A 12,855-nucleotide genomic window follows, 5' to 3' on the forward strand; every position below is an offset into this window, starting at 1 on the left:
GCACCGGTATAGCCGGTATCATCTTAAAAGAGCCCTGGCATCACAAAATGGATGTTGCAGCCACAGACACGGGTCTGGCCTCCTGCTGCTGATGGAAACTCCGGTAGGGGAGGTCTGGACAATAGGTTTCCTGTCACAGGGAGGTGTAACCACCTCCCAGACAGGCTGATGTGTATTGAGGCTGGGTGGGAGCACTCTGAGAGTGCTTTGAAGTCCTGAACTGGGGGCACATTTGGTGTCCCTGTGCACAGTCCAGCTCAAACCGGTTCAGGGGATCCCTGCTCTGGTGCGAAACTGGACAAAGGAAATGGGTGTAGCCACCCCTCTTTCCAAACCCTCCGATAGGTGGGTCCCCTGAGTTAGTCCAACCACTTTCTTAGGTATAAGTAAGGAACCTCTGGCAACAGGACTTTAGGTATCAATGGACGAAACTCTGCAACTGAATCCTGGAACTTCGACGCTCTACTCAAGATTAGAGGACTGAAGAAATCTCCCTTGGGGTCAAGGAGTGACTCTCCTGCTTGGCAGGCATCAACAAAGCATTTGCCGGTCTGCATCTCTGAAGCTCCCGACGGACTCTGAAGTATCTGCAGCCCAAGAAGAGGATTTCCAGACTTCTCAGAGGCCGACCCGAGTTCCCAGCAAAGCTGAGACCTGCAGCCCTCGTGAGTGACGTGGAACCAAATCTCCTGGTCATCGTGCACATTTGCAGGTGCATTAACTTCCCGATGTCTCTCGAAGTCGTGCTTTGGGCAAATTGTAGCCCAAGGCCCGAGCACCATCTGCACTGAAGATTGTGGGCCTACACTCCAGTAGTGTTCCGTGAGCCCGCTTCTTGCATTTCCGCTTGAGACTCCTTTGCCATCCCTGGTCCGTCGACTGGTGGCTCCCTGTGAAGGCAACTCTGATTTTCCTTGGGCTTCCCTGGTTGCGTCAGACGTGCCCTGACTCCCCACCACGTGGTGAGTCCCTCAGACCTTGCTGGTCTGCACCGAAATATTTCTTCTCTTTCTGCGTGGGATGCTGTTGCCAAGGCTTGTTGTGTCCCATCCGGGCACCGATACTGCAGCACTCGACATCCTTTGTGGGACAGCTCGAATCCAGCTCCTGGGCATCCTCGACGCCTCCTGGTCCTCGTGGCTGAAGAGTCAAGCTTCACCTTCTTCACCTGAAATCACCCGACATCGGTGGGCATTTGCCTATCGCACCCCTGGTCACTGGCTAGTGACCCAGACTCTGTCCCCTCTGCTTTCAGGTTCTTCTCGACTTCGATCCAGGCTTGGATCTCTTCGGACACTTTGCATCTTCCCGGCAGCAGCACTTCTTCGCCAGCTTCCATTGAAAACGACGACGCGACCCGACACCATTTGACACCTATGCACCCAGCTTCCCTGGGTGAGGTTACTCGAGTACTCCGGTGCTCCCGTGGGTGTTGACCCAAGAACTTCCTAATTCCAAAAGGGTTTGGTCCTAGTTCATCTCTAAGTGTCCCTAATCTTTAAAAATCTAACCATGACTTTCCCCATAGAAGCTAACGGGAGCTCGCGGCTGTGTTATCACACAGCCCCATGGGTCCCCTGTGTCACTACCTTGGGTGGTTCCTTGGGGTTTCAGTGATTCTATAGGCTCCAGGCCTTGTGTCTAGTTAAGTCGTGGTTCTTATACCACTATTTTAGTATATTGTTTGGCTCGCCCCTAGGGCCTAAAGTGTATTTGTGCTATTTTACTGTAATATTTGAAGTGTAACTACGTGTTTTGACCTCTAGCCTCATAAAGAGACTAGCAGAGTGTGTTTTAGTAATAAATACATATATTTTATATATATATATACCTGGTGTGGTTACCTTTCATTTAGCCATTCAAGAGATTATAGACTGGTAAAACAAGCTGCTTTACATTCCTTCAAGACTTAGCCTGAAGGCTGCTCTCCATAGCTACCACTAGGATAGCTTACAATAAAGGTTGTCTTTAACCGATCATCAATAAGGAGTTGTTTGGACTGGTGCAAGGTGCCCACTATAACTAGTGGACATCATATACCAGGCCAACTTATCACAATATTTGCGTTCCTTTGCTTGGGATTTTTCCAAACTTTAACCCTGCCTTGCATTACTTTGCATCAGGGAGGCGTTCTATGGGTGGAACATGGGTATTCCCATGCTTCCATCCATAGATTTGGACTCAATCATAGACTTACCGAAATGAGTAAACCTGGAATTGTGCCAAAATGCTATGCCTCACTGAACCAAGCTGAACGAGGAGAAATATTTTATTTTCCTAGATACTTCCTCTTTCTATGCATGCTACGTTCTGCAGACAACAAAGAAAATGCCTGTGAGGATTGTTTTTGTGTCAGAAGGTATCCCTTTCTGCACAAAAACAATCCTGCCGGTAAAGCAGGCACCCTTGCACCATGATACAAGGGTGCCTGCGTTGGCACTAGGAAGCACGCAAGGCGCCAGCTCCAGGCTAGAGCAGAAATGTGCCATAACGTTATAGATATATCACATATACTCTAGGAATGCATCATAATGATGCATAGTCAGCACTCTAATATATTCTGTGTGATTAATGTTACTAAGAAAATATGGAGTATTGCATATTTAAAGTACTCCACATGAAAATTAATGAGACATAACTATGTACACGTGATCAATAAAGGTCTTTCTAACATTTCCATATTAATATTTTAGGAGAAGTTAACGTTTAAACGTGTCTCATTGTGAAGCTAACGAAATAGAATGGATATGTGTAGACTAATGTTTAAACCTTTATACATTTAACAATAAATTATGTTCATGTAGGTGTATTTGAAATGACATTTCCATAATTCTCTGCAATTTATTCATGCATGAAGTTGCATTTGCTGTATATGTAGAAATGTGCACGTATTTGTAACCCTGTGCACTGTTACATTGACATTAGTTTGGGGCTCCAGAACCATTTCAGTACAAGCTCACATTTAAAGTCTAACTTGTTGTTCATATTTAACCTTCAACATAAAGTGTATTTGCTTATATTTTTGTTTCCACTGCAGGTGCCGTCAAAGCCTTATTAACTAGAAAAGAAGGGTTTTTGTTTCCGTAAGGTATGAGAAGATGGATCTTGTCAAGGAGAAATGCGTTAACGAGCAAGTAGGCGAGTTCTCATGGAGGAGGAGAAGAATGGCCAAGGATGAATGAAATAACAACTTATTGATGTTGGAAAGGTAGTGCCAGCAACCAATTTGTGTTGAAATCATGGAATGTTACTGAAGGAGCATGTGACTTACCTTGAGTGCAACAAATGTATTATGCTGTAACGTAGTGAGGGTCAGAGAGACATCTTAGAACTTCATGAAGTACAGATCTCTGCTTCTTTTTCTGTTTTGATTGGCTACATGCTACTTGACACTTGGTTGGAGTTTCTTCTACTGAAGACTCTTGACAGCTGACACCGTTCTAATTTCACCTTCACTCAGTGCTTCCTAGTTTAGAGTTGTCCCTTTTAAGGCAGTGTAGGGAGAGATATCATGCATATGCTTACTTTTGAGAATCATTTGATGCAATTTAATGCTCAATTATTTTTCCTGATTACTTGCATTGTCATTATAGAACAAATTGTCTGCTTTTGGTTATATAGGGGAAATCTCTTTAGGAGGTTTGGGCTCATTTTGTTTATTCTGCATTTCTTATATGATAATGCTGAGGTTAATTTATATCGATCTGTTTCTAAATTTATAATTTAAACTTTACTAATCTCATATTTAGTTATTGAGTGGATTATTGTGTGACCAATTGTTTACACTGTATTGACATTTTATTGTGATTGTTTCCACCCTCACCTCACAAGCTGCTAAAAAATCCATCTCTGATGAGTCAGATGTTTAAGTGGTTCCCCTGCTCTCTCAATAAGAACCCAACATTTATATGTGTTTATATGTGAGCTCCCATTACAAACGTCATAGAACTTTTGGCATGTTTTGTCCCCAAGATATTAATATATGACAAACCAAGTGTGTTTGTAGTGCACAACTCTGGCAGGTACATGTAGTTTGAAATGTAATTATCCACAACAAAATTACTAGCCATTGTGAAGATTAGATGTTCTAATAAATGCAAATTACCCATCAAGGTGGCTGAAGACAAGAAGACAGCTTCTGTTAAAAGTTACTTTGAGAAAGACAATCTCTGTTTTTTAGAAACATTTTGTGTCTGAGGTTGAGTTATGAAAAAAGGTTAGCATTCATTACAATAGTCCCAGCATGCACAATGAAGTTGGCAAGTATTTCAAGTCTGAAGCAAAGTTATTAAGGGGCTGATTCAGAGTTTGGCAGTGAGAGCACTCCTATGCAACGGTGATCGAGTACACTTCTCAGTCAAACTCTAGGTCCGCCCATCTGATTTAGTGGTGGGAAAACCATAAATATCCTGTCAATGAAGCCTGCTTCAGCTCCGTCACCTATATACTCCTCCAACGGACCGATGAAGTAAAGGCCCTCAAAGGTTAGACATCAGACCACCTACCAATTTAGAATAGGCAATTGTATGACCTTTTATCTGTCTGTCACTGCCAGGTGTTGGTGAGATACACTAAAAAAACATAATGACCCCACACCTTGGGAAAAAAACTCTCATTGTATGGGTTTATTACGTTTTTACTTTTCAAAAACTGTCTCCCATTTTCTGAAATTTTGTTTCGGTAAATGGAAAACGTCATAAAAGTGTGATGGGTGGCCATCATGTTTGATTGAGCCGTCCATCAATCTTTTACAACATTGACAGGAAACGTAGTGATAACAGTTCCTACCAATGTTCACAGCTGTCTGCGAGGGTGGCGGACAGGCAGGCAGGTCCCTCAGGATAGTTGAGGGAATGTCCTGTGCTATCCTGATGGAGTAGGCTCCACCCACCATACTCAAAATCAGCAACTAAGCATCAGACCAAATCCAAGTGATTGAGTCCTATGCAAAAAAGATATTAAACCATATAAATAGTTGGACTTAGGGAAACAGCCCCACTTACTCTTACAAACTTTAGATTTGTTTGATTTGTTTCACTCGCTCTCTGCCATTCAAAAAGGACTCTGATGCACGGCAGGAAACTCTGCCCACAACAGAACACCTGGAAACAACAGAAGCATTTGATACCTGACTTTAGAAAAGGCTAATAAAAGAAACCACCGAACTCCTGTAGAGTAGAATCATCCCCTTCCTCAAAGGCTACTGATTTAAAATGTGCATTTTTAAACTCAGGCCTAAGGGCAATACCAAGCAGTTGCAAACTGCGCTGGGAAGACCACACTATTCACTCCATTTTTCTGCCCTTCTGTTTTCATCCTGATATCTTCATTGGAAAGCCTCTGGTTAGGCCTCGCCTGACCCAGCGCATGCGCTGGTCTGGCGAGACTTATTGAGAGGGCTCCAAAAAGTGCTACCAGGCCAGCCTAGAGCTACAGTGCATGTGCGCGGGCGCGCGCGCTGCGCTTGACCGCAATTACTTTCACTTTCGCGGCCGCACGGCCGCTTGGCATAGCCAATAGGTCTCGCTTTTGGGACCTTATAAGTATTTAGTTATGCAACTGTTGCATGGCTAAACACTTATAAGGTCCCAAAGGCGCGACCTATTGGCTATGCCAATGCTTGTTTTTTGATGCTTTCAACCCCTAGATCGGTGGAGATAATTTCTGGGTGTAGTCAAGCATGGAATGCAGCTGGAAAGTCCAGTGATTGGTTTGGTGTGGCCAGCATGAGTCCAGGAGCCCTGTCATAGGAGAGAACACTGTTATCAGTACCTCGGGGTAAGATTGACTCACTCAGGAGTCTTAGCATGACCTAGCAAAGCAGGTTTATCTCTCTGCTCCATTATTATCAAGGTTTTGATTCGGATTTCTTATAACTAAAGCAGATTGCAGGTACCCTGCCTCCAGTCTATGTGTAAGGCCTGCATTAAACTGGTGGTCATCTGGGACGCCAAAAATCAAGAATTACTCTTTACAACTTAAAACATTGCTGGCAAAACTTGTTGTCACTTATGTTAGATCCATGCCATGTACTGAACCTTTCATACAAAAGACTACATTTACTCTTGCTTTTCCTGAAGCACAGTAAAGTATTATATTATTTTGCCTGCTTTAAAATGTTGTTCTCCATTATTTCTCATTTTATGAAATTCTGCACTTCCCGAAACACAATACAGCGTTTATGTCATTATGCTTGTTTTAAACGTTGTTCTCCATTTGCTGAATTGTGGATATTATCACTAAATGCATGGCACACAATCTTATATACTTGATGGTTGATGCTATCAAATGAAAGAAATCATTCCAGTTTTAGGAGCAGGCCCCAGTAGAACATCGATCGGAGTTTCTTCCGCATTTGTATTGATTAGGTGATACACGCCACTGTGCAGTTAGAACACCATATGCGTAGGCAGAAATGACTGTTTGTTTATAGTATGATTTAAACAGGATGTCCATAATCACCAATTTGTCTTTTGTCTGTGTCGATTAGGGAAATGACTAATCTCACGGCAGTTCTCACACCAAACTCAAATAAGTTTCTATGTGCAAATGTAAGTGCAGATAATTAAGCGGACAAAAGGAAAGATGCACTGAAGACGTGCTGCTGCTACGGAATAGGGATTAGTTAACTTTTACCAGAGTTTAGTTTGGCAAAGTATGCCCGCACTGATTCATATATCAGCCCTTTAGAATTACAAAATAGCCAGGAGCGGCTCGTCCATTAAGGCGAAGGAGCGTCGCCCCATTGCTCTCAGAGCAGTGGAAAAGGGAAATGTGTTATTATCATTTTATTTCTCGTTTCTGCGGGGCTGGGTTAGGGCGGGGCGGGGCTGGGCTGGTGGCTCAGAGAGTAGAAGTGGACTGTGCACACTGAGTGCACAGGACTGCTTGGCTGGCCGTCTCGGGCTGGCCAAACAGACCTGCGCTCTTTGTTAGTTCCCCACCCAGCCTTCATTACAGACCTGGGTGGAGAACATGCACAGGCTTCCTGTTCCAGTCTAAGCGCCAAATGATGGTGCTCAGACCAATCACAACGCTGCATTGCAGCGTTATTATTGGCTCAGGGAGCCTGTGTGCTTCCGGACTCTTCAGCAATGAGGAAGAAGAGACAGAGGCGACCTGGGCACACACAAGGAGGTAAGTGTTTTGCTTTTTGTTTTACCATATTTTGTCCCGCCTGCTCCATGTCCCCTCTGCCCTGACCGCCCCCACTACGTCCGCAGCCAGCCACCACTGAAAGTAGCGAATTTTTCATGTTTACTTTGCTTATAAACAGCACACTGCAATATTAAATTGCTTCTAGGCGCCGAGGCAGCAGAAGAATCACATTTCAAATCGTGATTTCTGGCCACTGTCTGACACTTAATAAGAGGTATTTAGGCTATTAAGATATGGAATTCGTTCGCCCTCCATAGTAGATACATTGCTAACATCAGATTTCAGGAAACACCTTAAAACCTGACAGGACTATTTATGTTTTCACCTAGTCTTATTTTGAATCTACCAGCTCCAGCAGCCCAAATGGCCCAATATACGCTCATCAGTAGCAGCTCTCCCACTGTTTAGTGAACTGGTGGACCCTTTGGCTGTTGCGCCATGGTGGAAGACATGGGCGGCCAGACTGAACAATTATGTCTGAGCTGTTTGTGATACTGGTGACGCTGTGAGACACTTTCTACTGCTCCATTTTGCTGGAGAGCAAGTCTCCCATAAGTGAAGGCTGATGATGCCACAGATAGAAAAAAGCACTTTTTTTGTGAGCTATTATGAGCGGCTTAGAACTAACCAAGAACCAATGTGAGCCTGTAGAGTGGCTGTTCATCCTCCACAGGTGAGCCTGGCACATGAAAGACCTGCTCAGATTGTGGTACCACATCACATGTTCCTGCAGGAGTAGCCGCAGAGGAAGCATAGGTTAAATCCAGCGTACCTAGAAAACATATTACTAAGACCAGAATCATGGACTGGGTCTTCCTCAGCCTCGACCATCAGTAGTGATTTAGATGACGAGGAGGTGACCATATTACGCATTATGTATGCCAAGGACTCTCAAGAAAGGAAAAGACAATTTCTTATGTGAAAGGTGCAAATAGATGGGCTCCTGGTCACAGTGATTATGGAGTCAGATGCATCTGTCAATGTGATGGCCAGTAAATACCTTTACTCAATTTTTCCCCACTAAAACAAGGATGTATACATAAGGTGAACGAGCACATATCCCCCTAGCTGAGACAGTCTTGACACAAATACTTATTTAAAATCATTTTAAACAATAACATTATGTTCTCCTCAAACAAAAATTTATAATAGTCTATATTACATCAATCTTTATCTCGTTATTTAGAATCGCATGCACTCACTACCTCCATCATTCCCGTAACATCAGCCCTTTCTGTACTCTGTGCAAGGCTATGATACCTCCCTTATTGGCATCAGATTCCTTGATATATTCACATTGAGCTGATACTTTCCCAGAGGGTTGGTGGTCCTGTGTCACCAATCTTTCAGCTACTTTGTGGAGACACCATTGGTACTAGGTCCTCAATAGCCCCAGAAGCATCACCATCATGCTGCAGGAGGTAAATCTTTAGGGTCCCCATATATCCTTCAGCCTGGATTGGATTGGAATCAGTTCCCAATAATATATAACATCTATTAACCAGTCTTTGATTTTGGGTGATGAACCCCAGCCCCAGTGTTTCGCCACACTTTGCAAGCAGCAAAGCTAATGCTGTAAATGTCCTCACTTCAGAGGAGGTATCTTTTGTTTAGTTCAATAGAGTGATGAGTGGGTTGTTTGAATCGTGTACCTAATAATGCCTGTGAGGGTCTCCAGTGTCTCCACCCAGAGGTTGGCCACAGTGGGCCCCTACCAATTTATGTTTGAGAATCCAGCCTCACTGGCCCCACATCTGCTACATCTGGAGTCATCTCTAATGTCCAATCTATGTAGTGATTAAGGGGTATAGTTCTTGACACAAATACTTCAGAACAACAGAATTATTAAAACCCAGTTCTGTTTGACCAAGAAAGAATCTGGAAAACTCATCAGCTACATCACCCAAGATCAGGGCTAATATTCTTTGCAAGACATGTAAGCGATTTCAACATTGACAACATCCTCAGAGAGTTTGAGCAACTCTTTCAAGGATTTGGCTGTCTCAAATACAGGACTGTCAGACTTCATATAGACCCATAGGATTATTTTCCGCTAAATACTTCTGATGTAACAGGAGCTAGAGAAACTTGAAAGCATGGAGTTGATCTGGAAAATATCAGTATCACCTACGATGGTGAGAACAAAACTAAAGCAATCAGTAGTGGCCAGTATCTGCTTTAACATAATGCTCTCCAACAAGGCCATCAAATGAAAACACTATCTCACCCCTAAAATAGACAATATATTTTAATAAAAAGATTTAAACCATAAAATAGACAATATTCTTGTTTACCTCAATGGGGTGCAATGGTTCTTGAAGCTGGACCTCTACTCAGGGTCCCTTCAATTACCCCTGGATCTCAGTAGCAGGTACATCATCACACTATTTGCATATGTGGAACATCCAAGAAATAAATGAGTGAGCTTTGGCATCTCCTCAGCATCAAATGTTGTTAGTACATCATATGCGAGGCACTGTCAGGACTCTAAGGCTCTCTCGCCATCAGTAATGATATTCTGTAATTCACCAGAACAGTAGCAGATCATCACCAATGATTCCGAGCCGCCGTACTATTATTTTTGGACTGTAGTTGCACACTCTATGTGTTAGGCTATGTTACGTTATGTATGTTAGGTTAGGTTATTGTTTATGGAGCACTTGTTCTCTGAAGTTTCTTGGCGCAATTAAGGAACATGGCAAAATAACTTACAGAAAACACATTAATTTTAAATGTTTGGCCAAAAACTCTTGAGCAACTTACAAAAGATAGATAGGGAGGAGATAGCGCAGAGAGGAGCTGGAAGCTTGTTTCATTTCATTGCAACAGCTACAGAGAAAGCTCTGTTGTCAAACTTTACCAATCTAGTTTTAGGAATATCCAACATAAACTGACCAGTGGATCACAGGGTGTACTGTGGATAATGAAGATGGAATTTGGAGGCCACAAAATAGGGGATCTTTCCTTGAATGGATCAGTGTACAATAATTTGGGCTTTAAAAATAACTATTTTTGTTATGAGCAACCAGTGAAGATGTTCTAGTCTCTGAAATGGAAGTCAAAAATCTCATTGGGGCAAGGTGGCAGGCAGTGGCTGAATAGGGCTCCATATCATTGGACACAAATCCTGTGGGCCTAAGACTGATTTTAGCTCAATATCGACACAATGAGGAGAGACACAGTTTCATATGCAATTTGCAGTCTGTCGGTCATTGAATAATCATACTCCTAAGCAGAGAAGGAAAGCTGTAGTATGGGCTTTAGAGCATTATCACATCTTCGTGTTTGGAAAACATTTCAGTATAATAATAGATCATCAAACACTATTGACGATCTTCAGAAATTCCAGAGCAAAGATGCAGCTGAGAATAGAACGCTGGGGAATCCGCTTGTAAGAATACTCTTATTCCATCTGACATTGACTCTGGATAGACAACAACCCAGTGGATTATATCTCTTGTCATTCACTACCCAAAAAAAAGCACGCCTCCCCCCGCTGAGGAATATCTGAACTTTGTGATGAACCACGCAAAGCCACTCTAGCAGACTCAACTCGGAGAGAGTTGGGGCGATTGAGTCAACAAGGACAAAAAAGACCTTTAAATAGATGTGCCATGCACAAATAGAGAAAGTGTGTCCATTTATGAAGAATGTTCTGCCCTCATGGCAGCCACAAACTCGTGCTGCCCTGGGGGCAGCGCATTCAAATGGCTGCCTAAAAGCCGCTCCATTTTTCACTGTGCAGGTGGCAACCCGCCTGGACTTTTAAGAGAGGTTAAGGATCCCATGCAGGTGGGTGCAGTGAGTAACTGTACCTGGCTGCAAGGGGATATCTGGGGGTCCAAATTACTCCTTTCCTTCTCCAGAGGGGTGCCATCGGGGTGCGCTCTGACAGTGCACGATCCTTTTATGATGCACAGTTGAGTCTTGTGAAATTGCACTTGGATGGATTAAGTTTCAAGCTGGCTGTTTGAACTGCTCAACATATTTGTTCCAATGCTCTGTCATGTTCTTCTACCGTTGTTCTGTATATCAGGATGTTGTTATTTTAGTTCAGTGTATTAACTATGGGACTGATTATGCATCTGATGAACTTGTGAAAGATTCCGGCTGCTGACGACCCTCCAAAGCTGAGCTGTTCTTTCGAAATAAGCCAAAGTGCATGTATCTAGAGTCTTTGTGTAGTTCCAGCTAGTGGCATCCTTTGTTAAAGTCTAGTTTAGAGAATATGCAAGCCCCTTTAGGAGCTCGATCATGTCCGAGAGGTGTTGATCTGGGTGTCACTCTGATCGGATCGCGGTGTTAGGTATTCTCATGCCCACACATAGACGAACTTGCCCTTCTAAGTTACGCTTGAGGACAAGCACTAGTGGCGACACCCATGATCTTTGCATTCGCTCTATGATGTTGGCTTTTAGCAGTTCTTGTATTTCATGTTCTTCTGCTTTCTATACAAGAGATGGTATTCTTGTGGTGATGAGGTACAGGCTTGACTTAATCACTAATATGTACCTTCAAAGTAAAGTCTTTCATTTTCCTCAGTTCTGTAAACAGTTTTGGCCTCTGGCTCACTGGGGATCGAATATCATCCACCATGTATGGGACTTCAATTTGTTTAAATACTTTCACCATGTGTAGGCTGAATAGACATTCTGTTGGCCCTGAGTCATCCACTAAATGTATTTCTGACCCTGTGGTTTGGTCTTTATATGTCAACGTGGTTGTGAATTTTCCTAGATATAGTAGTGGTTTCTTTGCCACGCATGTTAACACTTGCAATTTGGCTGGATGCAGCATTGGTTTTTGGTTTCATCTTCATGTATTCTGCTGCACAGATATAGTTCAGTGATGCCCCTCTGTCTAGGATGAAATTGGTGCAGTGCTCACCCATGGTGATTTGGATGCATGGACGCGTGTTCTTGCCTTCTTCCTCTTTAGCTACAATTAGCAGATAGTCATCGCTCTCAACAGAAACTGTGGATGAGTTGGAGCTTTCTGCTGATGGCCGGGATGTTGACCATTTTATCCGGGTCTTTGTTTGTGATGTGTGGGATCTTATTGCGCTTCTGGTATTCCTTACTGCACATGCATGGTGTCTGGTTTTGCAATCATGTGAGTGTCTGGTTGTCATATTCTGTGATCCCTTACACATTTTTTCAAAATAGATATCCTTCCCACATTTGCGGCATTCTTTTCCCATCCCGGGACATGTGCCATCATGAGGGTATGCTTTGCTACAGCAATAGAATTATTTTCCTTTTTTGTTGTTGTATTGTTTGTCGCTCCGATAGGGTCAATCTTCTGATCTCTTATTCCGCAAGCGATTTCTTACTGATTCTGTTCTTGGGCTGAGTTTGTCGCTAGAATGCCTGTTCTCTTTTTCCTGTTTTCCTTCTTTAATCCTCTTTGCTTGTGCTTCAGCATGATCGTTCCGTCGTGTCAGTTCTTCGATTTTGTCTTGTGTGTAGCTCTTTCGCAATAATCGACATCACAGCGATTCTGACAGACATCCCTCTCTGATGCATATGCATATCTCGTCTTCATCTGAAAATTGGCTGAATTTGCAACATTTGACCCACCAACACAGCCTTGTACTGCAATGACCCATTGATTCTCCTTTTTTGTGCAATGCAAGATTGAACATGTAGCACTCATTGATGATGTTTTTCTTTGTTAGAAATTTCACGTCCAATGCTG

The sequence above is a fragment of the Triturus cristatus genome, chromosome 3_2 (genome assembly GCF_964204655.1).
Source record: "Triturus cristatus chromosome 3_2, aTriCri1.1, whole genome shotgun sequence".
In the NCBI taxonomy this organism is placed as follows: Eukaryota; Metazoa; Chordata; class Amphibia; order Caudata; family Salamandridae; genus Triturus; species Triturus cristatus.